The sequence below is a fragment of the Petaurus breviceps genome, unplaced genomic scaffold (assembly GCF_028583685.1).
Source record: "Petaurus breviceps papuanus isolate PSGF00001 unplaced genomic scaffold, PetGlider_PUasm1.0 90919, whole genome shotgun sequence".
In the NCBI taxonomy this organism is placed as follows: Eukaryota; Metazoa; Chordata; class Mammalia; order Diprotodontia; family Petauridae; genus Petaurus; species Petaurus breviceps.
Genome location: NW_027187378.1, coordinates 40,440,924 through 40,448,214, shown reverse-complemented (window position 1 = coordinate 40,448,214; position 7,291 = coordinate 40,440,924). Strand labels below are relative to the sequence as shown.

The 7,291-nt window shown below is 39.9% G+C and overlaps 1 long non-coding RNA gene across 6 annotated transcripts in view; it reads right to left on the bottom strand.

The window, feature by feature from the left end:
• Window positions 1-278: 278 nt before the first annotated feature.
• Window positions 279-7,291, bottom strand: part of LOC138152110 (uncharacterized) — a 138,182-nt gene continuing 131,169 nt past the window's right edge. For all 6 annotated transcript variants that reach the window (XR_011166032.1, XR_011166030.1, XR_011166033.1 and 3 more), the window contains exons 3-4: window positions 4,055-4,204; window positions 279-631 (exon numbers count right to left, since the gene is read on the bottom strand). This is a non-coding gene — a long non-coding RNA (uncharacterized lncRNA). The remainder of the gene's footprint in view (window positions 632-4,054; window positions 4,205-7,291) is intronic.

Here is a 7,291-nt window from a genome sequence, read left to right as displayed (position 1 = left end):
ATCTAATTATGACCTTCTCCTCAAACTCATTCTATATTTATACAACTAATTTTTTTAAAACCAAGTATAGGATTTACATTTGCCCTTAAATTTTATATTATTACATTTTTCCCATAGTTCTACTTTGTTGAGATCTTTTGGGATACCAGTTCCTATCATCTAATATATTAAGCTTTCCTCGTAGATTGTATCCTTCACAAGTTTGATAAGAATCATATTTGTGATTTCATCTAAGTCAATGATAAAGATTCTGAACAGAACAAAGCCTGAGACCAAGCCTGGTGTCACTCCATTTGAGACCATACTCAAAGCTGACATTGCTTTATTCATAGGTTCATAGATTTATAGCTGAAAAAGAACTTAGAGTTCATCTAGATCAACCCCCTCATTTTACAGATAAGGAAGCTGAAGTCCAGAGAAAGAAAGCGGCTTGCACAGAGCGACCCGGGTAGTCAGCACCATCCTTTCGGTTCAATTATTAGGCCAGTTCCAAATCCACTTAATTGTTTAGCCTGTTTAGCCTGTATTCCTCCATCTCACCCACAAGGATATTGTGAGAGACTGTCAAATGCCTTGTCAAAATCCAGGAATATCATTTACATTACATCCCCCTGATGTAGCAGTCTGGTAACTGTCAAAAAAAAAAAAAAGAAATAAGATTAATCTGGCATGACTTGTTCTGGGAAGGAAGTCAGTGGGAAATATGAATAAAAAGAATGACAAGGCATTATGAGGTGTTTTGAAGGTAACTGATTGGGCATGGGAAGTCAGTCAGCCAGTCAACAAGTATTTATTATGCAATTATCACATGCCAGGCACTGTGCTAAGTACTAGGAATAGAAATACAAGCAAAAAGAAAAATAATTCCCACCCTCAATGAACTTATATTCTTTATTTAAAAATATTTTTAATTTTCCAAATACATGTAAAAACAATTTTAACATTCATTTTTTAAAAATTTGAGTTCCACAGGGCAGCTAGGTGGTGCAGTGAATAGAGCACCGGCCCTGGAGTCAAGAGGACCTGAGCTCAAATCCAGCCTCAGCCACTTAACACAAAAACTAGCTGTGTGACCTTGGGTAAGTCACTTAACCCCAACTGCCCTCCAAAAAACAAAAAAATAAATCTGAGTTCCAAATTCTCTCCCTCCCTTCTTCCTTTCACTCTTAGTTCCTTGAGAAGTCAAGCAATTTGATATTGATTATACATGTACAGTCACACAAAATGTATTTCCATATTAGCCATGTTGCAAAATAAAACACAGGACGCCCCCCCCCAAAAAAAAGAATGAAAGTTTTTTTTTAAAGTATGCTTTGATCTCCATTGAGATTCCATCCGTTCTTTCTCTGGAGGTGGATTAACATGTTTCATCATAAGTCCTCTGGAATTGTCTTGTATCATTGTGTTGCTGAGAATAGCCAATTTATTCACTGTTTATTCTAGTACAATGTTGCTATTACTGTGTACAATGAGTTCTGGTCCTGCTCACTTCACTTTGCATCAATTGATGTAAGTCCTTCCATGTTTTTTCTGAAAGCATCCTGCTCATCATTTCTTATATCACAATAGTATTCTATCACAATCATGTTCTACAACTTGTGCAGCCTTTCCCCAATTGATGGGGCATCCCATCAGTTTCCAATTCTTTGCCACTGCAGAAAGAACTGCTCTAAATATATTTGTACATATAATTCCTTTTCCTTTTAAAAAAAATCTCTTTGGGATATAGACCGAGTAGCTGGGTCAAAGAACATGCACAATTTTATAGCCCTTTGGGCATAGTTCCAAAATTGTTTTCCAGAATGGTAAAATCAGTTCACAACAAGGAGCTTACATTCTAATGGGAAAGACAACACAAAAAAAGGAAACTGAAAAGGAATGATGGGCACCATGATGGAGAAGTCTAGAAGTGTACAGCTTAATGGGAAACAAAGAGATGCCTGACCTGGGTGTCTTCCTTCAATGAAGGTTCTGGGGAAATTCTTCTACCCTTCAGTTAGAAGGAGGAGCCTCAGGGACAGAGGATGCTTTGGAAGTGTGAGTTCTAGGGCTGAAGTGATCTTCCCAGATGAAAAGTTTTCTATATGGTGATGGAGAAGTTCAGAGGAATACAGCCTGGTGGGAAATGCAGAGATGGCTGGCCTGGATACCCTCCTTAAGTAGATGCTCTGGGAGGATCTCTTCATTCTCCAATCAGAGAGAGAATAAGAGCTAAGAGTTAGTGCAAACCCAGAGGTGAATGGGTTATACTAGTGATAGAAACAAAGTCAGAAAGAGTTGGATTTGGAGAAATGATGACAAGTTCTATTTAGAGATATGGTTGAATTTGAGGTACTGCTTATTAGAACTGTGTGAAAATAAATTTTAAGAGAGAGCCTGGGGGCTTTTCCTATGAGTAAAGTGCTTGGACTTTGCCACACCTACTCTTATTTCCAAGCTGAAATCAGAAGTGTTTGTTTTTCTTCAGTTATTTCAGCCATGTCCAACTCTTTGTGACTCTATTTGGGGTTTTTCTTGGTAAAGATACTGAAGTGGCTTACCATTTCCTTCTCCAGCTCATTATACAGATGAGGAAATTGAGGCAAACAAGATTAAGTGACTTGCCAAGGGTTACACAGCTAGTAAGTATCTAAGGCCACATTTGAACTCAGGTCTCTCTGACTCCAGAAAGACATTTGCACATATGAGAGATAGTAGGATGAAAATTTTTATTTCAAAGTAAAATTTTAATATCAGCTTGCAATTATTTGTATTTAAAGTACATTTGCACAAATAAGAGAAATTATACTAAGTTATTAAAAATTCTAGCATTAATTGACACAATTGGTCACTTGTACCTGATCCTTCTAGTATTAGCGAAAGCTGGAAAGAATGAATGAATAAATAAATATTTAGCGATACTATATGCTAAGAACTGGGAATACAAATTAAAATTTCATGTTACTGAAGCCCAGGGCACTTAAGTGATTTGCTTGGGATCTTATAGGTAGAAAATAGCAGAGCTACTAAATCACTATTGATTAGAGAAAGGCAAATCAAACAACTCTGAGGTACCACATCTCACCAGTCAGATTGGCTAAGATGACAAAACAGGAAAATGACAAATGCTGGAAAGGATGTGGACAAATTGGAACACTAATGCATTGCTGGTAGAGTTGTGAACTGATCCAACATTTCTGGAGAGCAATCTGGAATTATGCCCAAAGGGCCATAAATAATTTCATACCCTTTGACCCAGCAATACCACTTCTAGGGTGGTATCCCAAAGAGATCATAGAAGTGGGAGGAAGACCCATATGAACGAAAATATTTATAGCAGCTCTTTTTGTAGTGGCAAAGAATTAGAAATTAAGGGGGTGCCCATCAATTGGGGAATGGCTGAACAAGTTGTGGTATATGCATGTTATAGAATATTATTGTGCTATAAGAAACGAGGAGCAGATGGACTTCATATTTACCTGGAGAGGCTTATACAAACTTATGCTGAGTGAGAAGAGTAGAATCAAGAGAAATTTGTACACAATTACAGACACAAAGTATGTGTGATGACCAACTTTGATAGACTGGACTCTTCTCAGCAATGCAGGGTTATAAGTCAACCCCAAAAGATTCATGATGGAGAGAGATGTCTACACCCAGAGAAAGAACAGAGTTTGAATGCACATTGAAGCAAACTGCCTGCTATTTTTCTTTTTCTTGCTTGATTTTGTTTCCTCTTTCCCATTGTTCATTCCATCTGATACAATCCTTCTTTATAACCTGACTAATGTGTAATGTGAATGTATTTGCAGATCATATTCTTGATTGTATGCTGCCATGGGGAGGGAGGGAAGGAAGGGAGAGAAAATTTGAAACTCAGGAATTGTGGAACTGAATCTTGTAAACTAAAAGTAAACAAATGAATTAATAAAGACCAAAAATTTTTTTAAAAAAGAAAATAGCAGAGCTAGGATTTGAATCTTCTTTATTAGACCCTGGATAGCACAGTGGACAGAACGTAGGGCCTGGAATTAAGAAGATCTGAGTTCAAATCCAACATCAAACACTTACTTACCAGTTGTGTAATCTTGGAAAATATCTTAACTTTATTTGCATTAATTCTTTCAACAGACCCAGTATTCTTTTTAGAAAGTCCAGTCTCCCAGAAGTCCCAGGGAAATAATAGGGAATACAATGATACAGCATCCTTGGAGTTATGAGATTCCTGGGGAAGAGGCAAGGGAAAAGGGGTAGAAGATCAATTAGCTCTGGAGGAGTGACCTAAGATAAGAGAGGAAGCACAGTCTACTAGACAAAGTTCTAGGTTGGAAATCTGGAACACATGGGTTTGAATCTTATGTCTGACCCCTATTACCTTTGTCACTTTGGGCAAGTCATTTCACTAGGGTTTCCTTATCTATAAACTCCACTACCTCCCTCACTGGGTTGTTGTGAGTCTCAAATGAGAACACGGATATAGAGTGCTTTGCAAAAGTATAAAGTGCTATCTAAATGGCATCTGCCATCTGTCCCCCTCTAAGGGATCAGGGTAAGGACCGTGAATAAGGACTGGGCTGGAAGAAAGAAAGCAAAAGCATAGGAATTCTAATACCATGGCAGTCTCACGGTCCTTCTAGCTCAGCATTTTGTTGGCTCAAAGCAACATGTATAAAATCCAAGGCATATACCATCCTTGTTGACATCCTACCAATCTTAATGGTAACGAACTGCCTTACTTCTCTTTGGGGACTCTGTCACTCAGAAATTTGCTCAAAACCTTTTGGATTCCATCTGTATTGTCTTCTATTTCCTTCTGTATCCTGGGCTACCTTGAGAGATCTTTATGGTCTTGGGCTAACTCAAGCCCTCCAGAAGTTCAAACTATCTACTCCTTGAATTTTATCACACCAGAATCTGCTGCCTAACTTTCTCCAGCAGCCCAAGACACTAAACTTCCTTCTCACTCAGTTGTGGGGACCATTCCAAACCCTTCACACCACCTGATCCATTGAAGCTATTATCAAGGATGGAATCCTGACTGAATAGATCCTGGCAAATACCCAATGCATCTATTCATATTGATCTTACATTCTTAGCTTCTTGGTGTTTCAAATGAGGGTTATGGAAGAGTCACATTTGCTCCCAATTCCTAGATACCATAATAATAGATGCCGTGGGAAAACACAGAGAAGCCTAGGGGTTATCATTGACTCTTCCTTCTCTGTCACCTCCCAAATGCAGTTCGATGCCAAGTCTTGTGGATTCTACCTCCAGGGCATCTCTTGCATCTGGTGTCCCCACCTCCCATTCCTTCCCTCACACAGACCCTCATTGCCACCTGCCTGGTCAATTGCAATAGCCTGAGAAAAGTGCTTCCTGCCTCCTGTCGCAGGGGTCTGGGTAAGTAGGCAAATATAAGAGGGGAGCAAAGGGAAATCCTCATCTAGGTATAATGAGGTCAGGAACCAGGCTGGGTTGGTACTGAGATCTTTGTAGATTGCTGAAATACAAAAGGCTAATATGAATAAGAGGGAAAAAATTGTAGTAGTAGAGATTCAAGACCACATCAGGAGACAAAGTACAGGGATTGCCCAGGAGATCACAATCCAAACATTTGTCTGGCTTAAATGTTGATATAATTCTTAAACTTTTTTTAGTGTTGTGGCCTCCTTTGTGATTCTGGTGAAGCCCCTGGACCTCTCCTCAGAATAACATTTTAAAATGCATAAAATATACACAGTTAGAAAAGGTAACCAAATTATTGAAATATAGTTGTCAAAAAAATTTAAGTTCAGTCACCCTTGATCAAGTCTTATAACCTTTCTGGGCATCTATAAAACTAAGAGGGTTCAGTTAGATGATCTCTAAGGTCTGGTCCAGCTATAATCCTGGATTCTATGTTTCTCCAAAGCATTGGTTCTTCTATGGGAGCTACTGTTATTCCCTGCTCCACCAACCAATCTCACTCCACTGCCATGGTCCACGATTTCTTTCCACTCCTAAGTTAGCCACTGTCATCAGATCATGGGCTGATACTGTCTCCCCCACCTCCAGTCCATTCTTTATTCTTTCTTGCAAATGGATCTAGTCACTTGCTCAAAAAATCTCACTGGCTCTCTATTGCATCACTAATAAAGTCCTTTGCCTCACATTGAAGGGCCTCCATGATCTAACACCAACCTGCCTTTCTACTATTTTCTCATAAGATTGCTCTCTACATACTATATTCCAGCCCAACTAAAGTACTTGCCCAAAAAACCCCACAACAAACATATCCTATACTTTTCTGCCTTCATATTTTTCTCACACTGTTCCCTCTGCCCTGGACTTAAACCACCTTCCTTCCTCCACTACCAAATTCCCTCCATCCTTAAAAAACTCAACTGTCAAACCCCAATCCCCCCCTATCACTAACAACCTTTCTCTTTAGATCACTTGTCACTTGATTTGTACCTCCCCAATGCTTTCATCAAATAATATTGCATATTACATTATCTATGTTGGTGACTTCCCATTAGTCTATAATAAACTCTGTGAGGGCAGGGACTCTGTCTCAACTAAGCTGTGTATCTTCCATTACCTGCACACAGCAGACCCTTAACAAATGGCTGTTGAATTTGGATTGGAACTTGAATTCCATTTGGAATCCCATCTGTTCCAGAGGATGTGGAGTCAGAGACACAATTGGGAGCTCAGTGCCCAGTCCAGCTTCCAAAACAGTGAAAGCTGTCACTTTATGACAAGGGAGCTTGGGCTACAAGAAGAACAGACAGATGTAGGGACTGAAAGGCAAGAGTAATGGAGCTCTGTGCTCAAAGAGCAGTCTTTTAATCCAAGGCCAGGAAAGAATTTTTAAAAAGAAAAGAAAAGAAAAGTCATGTAAGTTCTGGAAGTTGGCCACGAGGATCTCCACGCAGGCACATGCCTGGGCTTTTTCATCAGTGGTCCACATTGTACTGCCTCTCCTGGCAGGATTTTTGGCTCGGGTTGAATGCTGGCACGCACACACCCCTGCTGGCTCCCCGCAGACCTTCCCCGACTGTTCTCTTGTGAGTTTATAAGCCTCGGCTCAGGCCTGATTAAAGTATCGGGGGCTTTCCCTAAAGATGCCTATAGGGGATTTAAGTAGTTCTAACAGCCTAATTGAGTGATCACTTGTATTTCTCCCTAAACCATGCATTTCCTGTTTACTGCTCCTTCCAACCCACACAGGGCCACTTTCAGCCACGTGGTGTAAAGGTCCTGGTAAGTTTGGGACTAAGTCAGGGACTGCTGGAAGATGGAGCTGGGGGGGATGGTGATGGGGTTATGG